The sequence below is a fragment of the Maylandia zebra genome, linkage group LG22, assembly GCF_041146795.1.
Source record: "Maylandia zebra isolate NMK-2024a linkage group LG22, Mzebra_GT3a, whole genome shotgun sequence".
NCBI lineage: Eukaryota > Metazoa > Chordata > Actinopteri > Cichliformes > Cichlidae > Maylandia > Maylandia zebra.
The window spans coordinates 3,693,018-3,705,937 of NC_135187.1; the positions used below are offsets into that span (position 1 = coordinate 3,693,018).

Below are 12,920 nucleotides of genomic sequence, written 5' to 3' on the forward strand. Positions count from 1 at the left end.
GCTGGAGTCAGTCAGATGATTTCCATAGAGAGTCACTTTGCATCAGCAGCACCATGCTCCAGTGCTCTGGGAGAGTTTATAGTCCTGAGAGTTGAACACTGGATGACTGACAGCTGTCCTTCATCACAACAGAAGCCACAGAAATCCTCCTCATCAAAAACATGACTTTGATCTGCGTCCTCATCTGGACTCTCCTCTGCTGCTGCTTCACAGGTAAAGTCCAGAGAATCAAACTCCTCTCCTCTATCAACATCTGTCCCTCTGAAATGAAGCCCACAAAACCATGAAGCTGCTTTATGTTTTTGTCTCTGTGTCCTCAGAGTCCAGAGGACAGATCACAGTGACTCAGCCTGGAGCAGTGAGCTCTGCTGTGGGAGCATCTGTGAGCATCAAGTGTACGACCAGTCAGAATGTTTATGGCAACAGCTATTTATCCTGGTACCAACAGAAAGATGGAGGAGCTCCTAAACTGCTCATTAAGTATGCTAGCACTCGACAATCAGGGATTCCAGATCGTTTTACAGGCAGTGGATCAAACTCTGACTTCACTCTGACCATCAGTGGAGTCCAGGCTGAAGATGCAGCAGTTTATTACTGTCAGAGTTATCACTGGCTGAACAGTCAAGCTGTGTTCACACAGTGAAAAACAGTCGTACAAAAACCTCCCTCAGTCAGACTGAACAGAAACTGAAGTAACTGCTGCAGCTGGAAGATACTGCAGAGACTGATACAGTTCACTGAGGACACACACACACACACACACACACACAGACAGAGCTGTTGGCTGTGATTCTATTTTTAACTTATTGCTTTTTCTTTTCCTTTTTTTAGTTGTTTTCATTTTTTTACATTTACACTCTGATATGATACAGCACATGTGATTCTCTCAGTCAAAGTTACTGAAGCAGAGATTTTCAGTGTATGGAAGCATCACTGCTGAACCTGAAGGATGATTATCAGACAGAAGAGCAGCTGAATGGAAACACATGAAAACCACTATTTGAAGACCTCAGTTTTTATTTGAAGTATTAAAACCATCAACAGTGCCACAAGCATGAAAACATGAAAACTATCAAAGCAATACAGACACAGAGGGAGCAGACTGAGAGAAGCTGCAGACTAAAGCCAGTATCAGAGTCCCAGTGAGTCAGCTCAGGACTGGGAACACTGGTCTGTCATCAGAGTCTCTGAGAGTGGAGTGTGGGAGCCCTGGGTGGCCTCACAGGTCACAGAGCCCACCTTCTCCCACTGGTCTGCAGGGAGCCTCAGGGTGCTGCTCCAGCTGTAGTGGCCGTCATTCTGCAGCGCCCCGGGGCTCCTGCTCTCCTCTCCACTGCTGCTTCTTCCATCCACCTTCCAGGACAGCCTCCAGTCTGAGGGGAAGCCCTTGTTGGCCACACACATGACTGTAGCCTTCCCCTGCTGCAGCTCCTCACTAGAGGGCGCCAGCACGGTCAGGGAGGGGGGGACTCGGCCCACTGCAGAGAGAGAGAGAGAGATGTTAGAGAAACTGGGAGTTTGGGTGAAACTGATCTCCAGTTGTTTCACTTCCCTCTCTGAGCTTGGTAACCATAGTAACAGACAGGCTTCACTGCTGAACCATGGCAACAGACGAGTTTCAGTACCAAAGATGAAAATATTAAAGTGTTTCTTTGACTTCTGATGTCCTCGTCTGTAATCTGTGAACTATTTCTTAGTTCTACAATTACAATTAAAATAATCAGAAAAATAAATTTGTCAGAATTTTATCATAACTCAAAAATTAAACAATTTTGTATGTAAAAATGAAAAAAAAACAAACAAAGTTATTTTTGGTATATTTGGGAAAAATAAAAATAACTTAATTACAAATTAAATCTCATTAACTGAGCCCAACGTGGTCAGCATGCTTTTAGAGCAGGGGTGGGCAACTCCAGGCCTCGAGGGCCGGTGTCCCTGCAGGTTTTAGACGTGTCCTTGAACCAACACAGCTGATTTAAATGGCTAAATTAGCTCCTCAACATGTCCTGAAGTTCTCCAGAGGCCTGGTAACGAACTAATTATGTGATTCAGGTGTGTTGACCCAAGGTGAGATCTTAAACCCGCAGGACACCGGCACCCAAGGCCTGGAATTGCCCACCCCTGTTTTAGAGTATGGTTAAATGGTAACCATATGGCAGTATAGTAATTTTAAATCTTCATCAAAGGCGAAATGAAATGGATGACAAATTATTTGCAGATACTTTGGCAAAAGGTTAAAACATAGAAACAAAAATGTGCCATCTATGAACTGTTTTTGAAGAAAAAATTCTAAAAAAAAGTTTTAAAAATTTAAGTTTCATTGAAAGAAAATGCTCAAAAAGATTTTAGTGTGAAATAATAACGGCATCATAATTGCATAATTTGTAGAAAACTGTGCACTTTTCTGTTGCACTGTCTTGTGTCTGTATCACTCTGTTCTGTTTTTGTAGTTCTTCTATACTTGCACTTTATTATAGTCCTATGTTGATTTACTGTTATATGTAGCACCAGGGTCTTGGAGGAACGCTGTCTCATTTCACTGTGTACTGCACCACTGTATATGGCTGAAATGACAATAAAGCCACTTGAACATGTTACATGTCAGTCGTGACTTGAGTGTGTTCAAAGCAAAAGGAGATAAAAGACCACAAATAAGCTGATTATCAGTAAACCGCCTGACATAACACAACACTCATCCACAAGAAAAACTGGCAAAGAACAACAACAACTGGTAAGCTGCCTGAGTCGCACACAGTGGAGTGCCCGCGGAAAAATAAAATGTCTCTGTTATGGGTCGAATGTTTCACATTTCTATCAAGTAAATGATTCCATGCTGTGTTTCAAATTAAACTGAAGAGTCGTGAGTTCATTAGTCTTTGGTGAATAAATAATGACAGAGTCTAATATGACAGTGTCGTTGTTTCTCTCAAGCTATATTTACCAAATTTGGACTCTTTTAACTCTAACACATCGATCCAAATTCACCCACAGATGTTCAACTGTCTTAAAGTCTGAAGGACTTGAAGGACACTTTATATGATTTATGTCAAAGAACAAGTGGTGTCATGAAACGGCTGAGCAGGCAGGCAGGAAAAGACTCAAATGCAGACTCCCAGAAACCGGACGTAAAATCAAAAACCAGCTTTATTTGCTGAATGGAAATACAAAACAAAACTAGACTGGGGGAAGTATAAACTACAAACACAAAGAGGCACACAGGGAAACACAGCCATGAGGGAGGACGCAACACAGGACTGAGGGAGACGCTGACCTAAATACACAGAGGGATAACGAGAACACACGAGGAACCCAGCTAACACGAATAACCACAACGAGACAAAACGACCATGGAAACACAAGACCTTCACAATAAAACAGGAAACATGATGCGGGAGCGGAGAAGAGGCAGACGAAAGGGAGTGAGGGAACACGAGGGAGAGAGCAGACACGACGGGCTGGGAAACATAGATAAACATGACGGAATGAAACACACGGAGGAGAAACAAGGCACAAGAACTCACACCACAATATAAACACAGACACACAGAGGGAGACACAAAGGGCAACGACACAAGGGGAAGTCTAATAACCAAATCTAAACAGAACAATGCAGGCATTAAAGAATGATCCTTAACATAAACAAGTAGACTTAACATAATACAAAAAAATGACAAAAACACAGGAAACGCAAACCGCTTGGTCGAATGAGCCAGGACAATGACAAGTGGTCTTGAATCATTTCAGCAAAATGCCCCTGCAGGAGAAAAGCCTTCACATCTCCTCACTGCAGGAGTAAATTTTGACAAAATTTCTCATCTGTCTATAAATCATGAAGGGTTCATGTGAGTCACATGCCAAATATGCCATGACAACTCTTTTTAGACACATCACATTGATCCAAGTCTCTGCTGGAGTCAGTCAGATGATTTCCATAGAGAGGCACTTTGCATCAGCAGCACCATGCTCCAGTGCTCTGGGAGAGTTTATAGTCCTGAGAGTTGAACACTGGATGACTGACAGCTGTCCTTCATCACAACAGAAGCCACAGAAATCCTCCTCATCAAAAACATGACTTTGATCTGCGTCCTCATCTGGACTCTCCTCTGCTGCTGCTTCACAGGTAAAGTCCAGAGAATCAAACTCCTCTCCTCTATCAACATCTGTCCCTCTGAAATGAAGCCCACAAAACCATGAAGCTGCTTTATGTTTTTGTCTCTGTGTCCTCAGAGTCCAGAGGACAGATCACAGTGACTCAGCCTGGAGCAGTGAGCTCTGCTGTGGGAGGATCTGTGAGTATCAAGTGTAGGACCAGTCAGAATATTAATAGCAATAATTTAGCCTGGTACCAACAGAAAGATGGAGGAGTTCCTAAACTGCTCATTTACTACACTAGCAGTCGATATTCAGGGATTCCAGCTCGTTTTACAGGCAGTGGATCAAACTCTGACTTCACTCTGACCATCAGTGGAGTCCAGGCTGAAGATTCAGCAGTTTATTACTGTCAGGGTGAATTCTATGTTAACAGTCAGTATGTGTTCACACAGTGAAAAACAGTCGTACAAAAACCTCCCTCAGTCAGACTGAACAGAAACTGAAGTGACTGCTGCAGCTGGAAGATACTGCAGAGACTGATACAGTTCACTGAGGACACACACACACACACACACACACACACACACACACACACACACACACACTTTACCATATCCTCCATGTTCTTTAAAGCAACCACCATATGATTTCAATATTTTAAACCCTTTTACAATTTCCATGAATGAGTGAATCTCGACAAAATTAAAGACAGTCTTTCTAATGGAAATTCCAAAGACAGCAAGACAAAACATGAGTGACCTACTACTAGTAACCCTACTGTACCAACATGAACACGCAGTATATAAAAGAAATCTGGGGAAGCTCCTAAACTGCTGATTCATGATGTTACCTCCCATCAGTCTGGAGCTGACTTCACTCTGACCATCAGTGGAGTTCAGGTTGAAGATACAGGAGTTTATCACTGTCAGCAGCATCACAACTACCCACTCACACAGTGAAACAACACTGTACAAAAACCTCCCTCAGCTGGAGAGGAACCGAGAAGAAGAAAATCTGAATAAGCAGCTTCTCAGAGACGTAAACTATTTCATCATTTAATAATAGCTTCAATTAAACAATTTGCAGTTATTTGATTTTAAATATTTTTATGTTCAATTTTATCACATCAAATCAGAACAACAGTTACTTTAAGATTTTTATATTTTAGGTAAAGACACTACAATAATGTTCAGTGAATTGCCCGAAAAACAGTGAATTATGGTATAAACCATTAAAAAAATGTATGACTACTATATCTCTGGTTTATAGAAAATAACACCAAATATTAAGCTTCTGATAAAATGAGACAGGTGCAGACTGTTTTGCGAGAGTTTTGAGTTTTACATTATTGATGAACTTTGATTTTGCCATTATTTATCATTTCTAGTCTTCTGGTTTCTGTCTCTGTCTTCCCTAGTTACTGTGCCTCATCTGTCAGCTGTATCCCTGTGTTGGTATAACTTTAATGTGGTAATATGCTTTTGTTTGTATGATTTGGCACCCTCTTGTGGCCACAGTTGGTACTTGGGAAGTTGTTATGCCCAGCTAGTTTGCTACAAGTACTCAGTGGAGGTGAAACCTTTGCCCACGCATGCCTGTAAGTTTTCATTACATACTATAACCATAACTATCTGATTTGTGATGCATGTGTAGCGTGCATATACTGAGTTACTATTTCAGCTGTGTGGTCATTTGTAAAGCTACTTGTGTGCTAGCGACTGTATATTAGCATGTGTTTGCTAACTTGCTATGATCAATAGTGCTAGTTAACTGAAGGTGATGTTTATGTTTTATTTAGGCAACCTTAAGATTTATGTTTTTTGCTGGTTGTCATGAAAACTAAGTTTCAATTAGTACATTATGTATGTTCAGTGAATGAGAAGGTAATTATCTGTTTTGTGTTTATTTAGTTTTACAAAAAGAAAAGAGAAAGGAGAGTAATGAAAATGGATAAAGGATACCATGTACACTCAACAAAAATATAAACGCAACACCTTTGTTACTGCTCCCATTCCCCATGGGATGGACGTAGAGACCTAAAATTCATTCCAGATACACAATATAACCATCCCTCCCAAACAGTGGTCACAAATCAGTCCAAATGTGTGGTAGTGGGCACATCTGCCATATTGAGATAATCCATCCCACCTCACAGGTGTGCCACATCAGGATGCTGATCTGACATCATGAGTAGTGCACAGGTGTACCTCAGACTGCCCACAACAAAAGGCCACCCTGGAATGTGCAGTTTTTTGCGCTATTGGGGGTCTGGGGACCCAGAACCGGTCAGTATCTGGTGTGACCACCATTTGCCTCATGCAGTGCAACACATCGTCGCATGGAGTCTATCAGATTGTCAATTGTGGCCTGTGGAATGTTGGTCCACTCCACTTCAATGGCTGTGCGAGGTTGTTGGATATTCGTGGGAACTGGTACACGCTGTCGTATACGCCGGTCAAGCACATCCCGAACATGCTCAATGGGCGACATGTCCGGTGAGTATGCTGGCCATGCAAGAACTGGGACATTCTCAGCTGCCATCTGCCCTGAACAATGTGAACCATGATTCATCCGTGAAGCGCACACCTCTCCAACGTGCCAGACGCCATCGAATGTGAGCATTTGCCCACACAAGTCTGTTACGGCGACGAGCTGGAGTCAGGTCAAGACCCCGATGAGGACGACGGGCATGCAGTTGAGCGTCCCTGAGACAGTTTGTGCAGAAATTGTTTGGTTGTGCAAACCAATTGTTCCAGCAGCTGTCTGGGTGGCTGGTCTCAGACGATCTTGGAGGTGAACCTGCTGGATGTGGAGGTCCTGGGCTGGTGTGGTTACACGAGGTCTGCGGTTGTGAGGCCGGTTGGATGTGCTGCCATATTCTCTGAAACGCCTGTGGAGACGGCTTATGGTTGAGAAATGAACATTCAATGCACGGGCGACAGATCTGGTTGACATTCCTGCTGTCAGCATGCCAATTGCACGCTCCCTCATTGCTTGTGGCATCTGTGGCATTTTGCTGTGAGACAAAACTGCACATTCCAGGGTGGCCTTTTGTTGTGGGCAGTCTGAGGTACACCTGTGCACTACTCATGATGTCAGATCAGCATCCTGATGTGGCACACCTGTGAGGTGGGATGGATTATCTCAATATGGCAGATGTGCCCACTACCACACATTTGGACTGATTTGTGACCACTGTTTGGGAGGGATGGTTATATTGTGTATCTGGAATGAATTTTAGGTCTCTACGTCCATCCCATGGGGAATGGGAGCAGTAACAAAGGTGTTGCGTTTATATTTTTGTTGAGTGTATAAGAAGCCTCAGTAACATGGCCTGTAAACTGGAGATGCAGATCGAAGTAAAGAAGAATCTCAGTTCAAAGCATTCTCTTCTTCTCATTCTGTTCACTGTCTGTCAAACTGGATAAGCTAAATCACGCCCACATCTAGTGAGGACAGAACAATCGCCTTGTCAAGTCTGTGTCTCTGTGTTATGTTTCCTGTTTTACTTTGAAAGTCTGTGTCTCATGTTAATGTGTCTGGTTTTCCTGTCTCACTAGCCCTGATTTGTCCCAGCTGTGTTTCCCTCCTGATTGCTCCCTCTGTGTACTTAAGCCCTGTGTTTACTTTGGTCTGAGTTGTGTTCTCTCTGCCTGCCTACATTCAAGTTCAGCATTAAAGCTGTTTTGAGTTCATGTTTTTGCCTCTGTGTATCTGCACATTGGCTCCACCAATCCCGCCTGCACACAGCTCATGACATACTTAAGTGGAGATGACATATAAGATGTCATGTCATCTGTGTGAGTGTGTGTGTAATAAAAAACAGGTGAAATAACTGTATGAAGACTAGAAATTATGAAGAGGAAATATATACCATCAACTTGGCTCCTATTTCTTTAAAAATATATTAAATGTGGAAATAACAACATAGTCAATCTTTTCAAATTATATAACTCTTGTTTTTTTTATTTTGGTTGGGCTTATTAAATGTTTCTATTTTAAGGTGTATTTGTTAAACTCGAGCACTCAAAGACCATGTTTACTAATTTTATTCTTTTTAGAACAGATCATACACACAAAGGGATGAATGTAGAGGCATTTGTTATGATTTTGGTATTCATGAAATGGAACAATTTTTATTGTTTTGTTTTTTTTAATATGAGAAGTAGAAGCAACAAGAAAACAAAGGATGTTACAGCACATAAGCAACGAGCTGTACCACAAGAAAAACAGCAACAATGACTCAGTAAATGACATCAGGACTGGGAACACTGGTCTCTCCTCAGTATCTCTGAGACCAGAGTGTGGGAGCCCTGGGTGGGTCACAGGTCACAGAGCCCACTTTCCCCCACTGGTCTGCAGGGAGCCTCAGGGTGCTGCTCCAGCTGTAGAGGCCGTCGTTCTCCTGCACTACGGGGCTCCTGCTCTCCTCCCAGCTGATGCTGCCACTGCCATCCACCTTCCAGGACAGACTCCAGTCTGAGGGGAAGCCCTTGTTGGCCAGACACATGAGTGTGGCCATTCCCTGCATCAGCTCCTCACTAGAAGGACCCAGCACCTTCAGGGCAGGACGGGTATCACCTAGTAAACACCAATCAGCTTAGAGGACAGGAACCACAATTTGATTTTCTCCATTAAGAAGTTTCTGTCAGGTGTTTTTTTCTGCTCCACCAGTCATTCACTCACACATTGTTTCACTTCCCTTTAAGAAACCTCTCATGCATATCAGCACAGAGAGAATCATCACACAGTTTGAGCTGAAATATGTTCAAACTACACTGGAAATAAAAGAAGCAGATGTGGAAACATTTACAGTAGCTTTAAAATGACTACAAGTCTGAGTTATGGATGATATATACATACATACATATATATATAAAAAAAAAACTAAACACCCAGCTCGCCCCTGCGGGCGGTTTATCCTTCAAGCTCGGGTCCTCTACCAGAGGCCTGGGAGCTTGAGGGTCCTGCGCAGTATCTTAGCTGTTCCCAGGACTGCGCTCTTCTGGACAGAGATCTCCGATGTTGTTCCCGGGATCTGCTGGAGCCACTCGCCTCGTTTAGGAGTCACTGCACCCAGTGCTCCGATTACCACTGGGACCACTGTTACCTTCACTCTCCTCAACTTCCCAAACTCTTCTCTGAGCCCTTGGTACGTCTCGAGCTTCTCATGTTTCTTCTTTTTGATGTTGCTGTCATTGGGAACCGCTACATCGATCACTACGGCCGTCTTCTTCTGTTTGTCTACCACCACTATGGTTAACCATCAGCAAGTCCATCTGTATCTGGAAGTCCCACAGGATCTTAGCTCGGTCATTCTCCACCACCCTTGGGGGCGTCTCCCATTTTGACCTCAGGACTTCCAGGCCATACTCGGCACAGGTGTTTCTGTATACTATGCCGGCCACTTGGTTATGGCGTTCCATGTATTCCCTGCCTGCTAGCATCTTGAACCCTGCTGTTATGTGCTGGATTGTTTCAGGGGCATTTTTACACAGCCTCTACCTGGGGTCCATGGATCTTATGCTCAGAGCTTGTTCTTGTGCTGCCATGATTAGAGCCTCTGTGCTGTCTTTCAGTCCAGCTTTGTCCAGCCGCTGGTAGGATTTCTGGATATCAGCCACTTCCTCTCTCTGTCGGTGGTACATGCTGTGCAGGGGCCTGTCCTTCCATGATGGTGCCTCCTCTTCCTCTTCTTTCTTGGATTTCTGCTGCCTGAGGTATTCACTGCTGAGCACGGGGTCGGTAAAGTCCAGAGAATCAAACTCCTCTCCTCTATCAACATCTGTCCCTCTGAAATGAAGCCCACAAAACCATGAAGCTGCTTTATGTTTTTGTCTCTGTATCCTCAGAGTCCAGAGGACAGATCACAGTGACTCAGCCTGGAGCAGTGAGCTCTGCTGTGGGAGGATCTGTGAGCATCAAGTGTACGACCAGTCAGGATGTTAATAACAACAACTATATGTTCTGGTACCAACAGAAAGATGGAGGAATTCCTAAACTCCTCATTACCTATGTTAGCACTCGACAATCAGGGATTCCAGCTCGTTTTACAGGCAGTGGATCAAACTCTGACTTCACTCTGACCATCAGTGGAGTCCAGGCTGAAGATGCAGCAGTTTATTACTGTCAGAGTTACCACAGCCCATATGTGTTCACACAGTGAAAAACAGTCGTACAAAAACCTCCCTCAGTCAGACTGAACAGAAACTGAAGTGACTGCTGCAGCTGGAAGATACTGCAGAGACTGATACAATTCACTGAGGACACACACACACACACACACACTGACAGATACTCGCTGTTATCTCTTAAACAACTACCATCATTTTTCGCATAGTAAGGAAAAGTTGAAGAAAGTCTAGAGAATCTCCTCTTGCTTGAAAATGATGATAAAGAAAGCTGGGCCATGTATTGAAAAAAGCTTAGCTATGACCTTTGAACTCAGCTTGAAAATACTGAAATATAGAGAACTGAAATATTTCATCAACTTGGCTTAAAAGAGTAAAATACAGTGTAAATATCATTGTTGAAACTTTTAAGAGTAAATGTAGCAACTCCTTTCATTTTATTTTTATTAATCTTTGTTTTATAATGTCAGAAAAAAGCTTATATTATAAAAACATTACATTATAAAAGAAAAGTTTTTATTTAAAAAGCTTATATTTTATGATTTCAAAATGTTTGTATGCAGTGCCACTAATACTCTTGATAAATAAACATTTTGAATATCTTGTAAGTTATTAAACATTCCCAGAAAACAACTTAATACAGCACAATTCAGTATAGATACAAGTATGGTATTGTCTGGATTATTATTTGCTCAGTGCTGTGATGAACAAGTTAATCCATTAACAGGTATACAGAACAAAGTTACGGTGCACAGACGCTCTGCTTCCATAAAATGACCTTCTGTTGTGATTTCATAGCAGCTCTGATCTCCTTTAAAACACACGAGTTAAACATGGACACTTGCACATTACACTGACTGAGTTATCAGACTGCAAAATGTTACAGAATCTGACATTTTGTTATTGAACTCATGAACACCAATGGAAAAAAAACAAACATTTTATTTAAACAAGCTGAAGGAAAAAAAATGTCCATCCCGGTTTTCCCTCCAAGGCACGAGCGATAAGCAGAGTTCTGTCCTTTCCTTCTAAGATTCCTAATTATTTAAAGTAACACTCAGGTATGCCATTCAGCGTGTTAGTACGAGCTCGGGAGCAGCTTGGGAGAACAAGAAAACAGAGACTGCTTTAGGTTGCCTTCCCAATCGACTCAAAGGTTTATTTAGTACATAACAGCTTATATAGAGGAAAAAAAGGTTCGTGTGTCAGCAAGTTCCGGTACAGACCAAATAAGGAAACGTCTTCCTGCCTTGTGAGCAAAGAAGTATCCTGTGTGTAGTTTATCAGTTCAGCTACAATTTATGATCATCCCAGCAAAATACACTCCTAGACATAGAATACAGAGTTCTTTCATTAGTGAATTCTGAAACAAACCACCTGGCCTTTAACGAGCCTTTTTCTAAGAGATAAAGAAGGGAGGATGGGAGTAAGGAAGTGGTCTCGTCTCTGTGGTATTTTCGACCTTGGGGTACCAGCCTGTGATTCTTACACATCAATTCTTGGGTCAGAGAGAAAGAGAAAAACAACTAGTAAATGGGCCTTATTGAGTAACAGTTTCATGTATGATATCAACTATAAAACAATATCCTGTAAATGCTATCATGGTATCAAAATATCACAACAGTTCCCTCCTTTTATCATGAAATGATAACATAGTATAAAGACAGAATGTAATAACATAATATAAAGACAAATCATAAATGTGAAACAAATCATAAATGTAACTGGTCCTTCGAGCAAGCTTAATATCAAAAATTCCGAGAGCGTATACATGGTATCACACAACAGACAATAATCATCGAAAACATGCTGCAACGGTTACAAAGGCTACAATTAGTTCCCTCCATTTTCCAAATGTGTCCTGTAGCCACTTATGTAGCCACTGACCGTGGCCTGTATTGGCAATTAGTTCTATCTTCAATGCTTCAAGTCTATTCATAGCTTGTGTGAATGAACCGTTAGGGGCGGTATTATTGGGAATGAAAGTACAGCATACATCAACGGTCACTAGACCACAGGTACCGGTCCAATTAACAGGTAAAGCTAATCTAAGGGTATTATTGCACATCCAATAAGCATGTGGGATTGGTCTAGTTAGGCGCGTGACCATGTGTGATTTAACTAACTCCCCCCAGTCAGTGTCATTTAATACACCCTCTGGGGGAACAATGATCGATTCTCCGCTCGAACTTGAACTGTGTGTGTGTTCCTCCAGATATGATACAACTTCAGCCACAGAGACAGCTAGCCATGTCTCATTACAGCGTGCACCTGGGGAGTCAGAGAAGAATGTATAGTTATCCTTTGTATAATCTATGTGTGTGTCTGGGCCAGTTAACTTTAGTCTGCGCAGACATATCATACTAGTATTAAAATGGAGAGGGATCTGTCCTAAGGGCAGTGAGGGTTTTAACCTATTCTTAGGGCGTTTCATTGGGGCGCAGGTCCCTGCGGTGTCAGTAGATAACTTCAATAATTCGCCTAATGGAGTCTCAGGGTTAGTTGGTGTGTGTGTGTGTCTAAGTAGGCAGTCGAGAGGGCTCAGAGTCAACTGTAAAGTGTCTTTAAGGAGAGCATTATCTCCGCCGATTTTCTCTAGTCCCTCAGTGAGGGGGAAACCGGATGTGGGGTATCCTACTATAACCTGTTCTGGATTAGCCTTTGAACAGACATAACAGTTACTGTTTCCTAAATCAC

The 12,920-nt window shown here is 42.5% G+C and overlaps 2 pseudogenes across 1 annotated transcript in view; both read right to left on the reverse strand.

Annotated features, from left to right (window-relative positions):
• LOC106676901 (Ig kappa-b4 chain C region pseudogene) overlaps positions 1-12,920 on the reverse strand; it is a 57,964-nt pseudogene that overhangs the window by 18,411 nt on the left and 26,633 nt on the right. The gene's annotated exons all lie outside the window — the stretch shown is intronic.
• LOC143414774 (Ig kappa-b4 chain C region pseudogene) lies at positions 1,153-5,027 on the reverse strand (annotated as a pseudogene).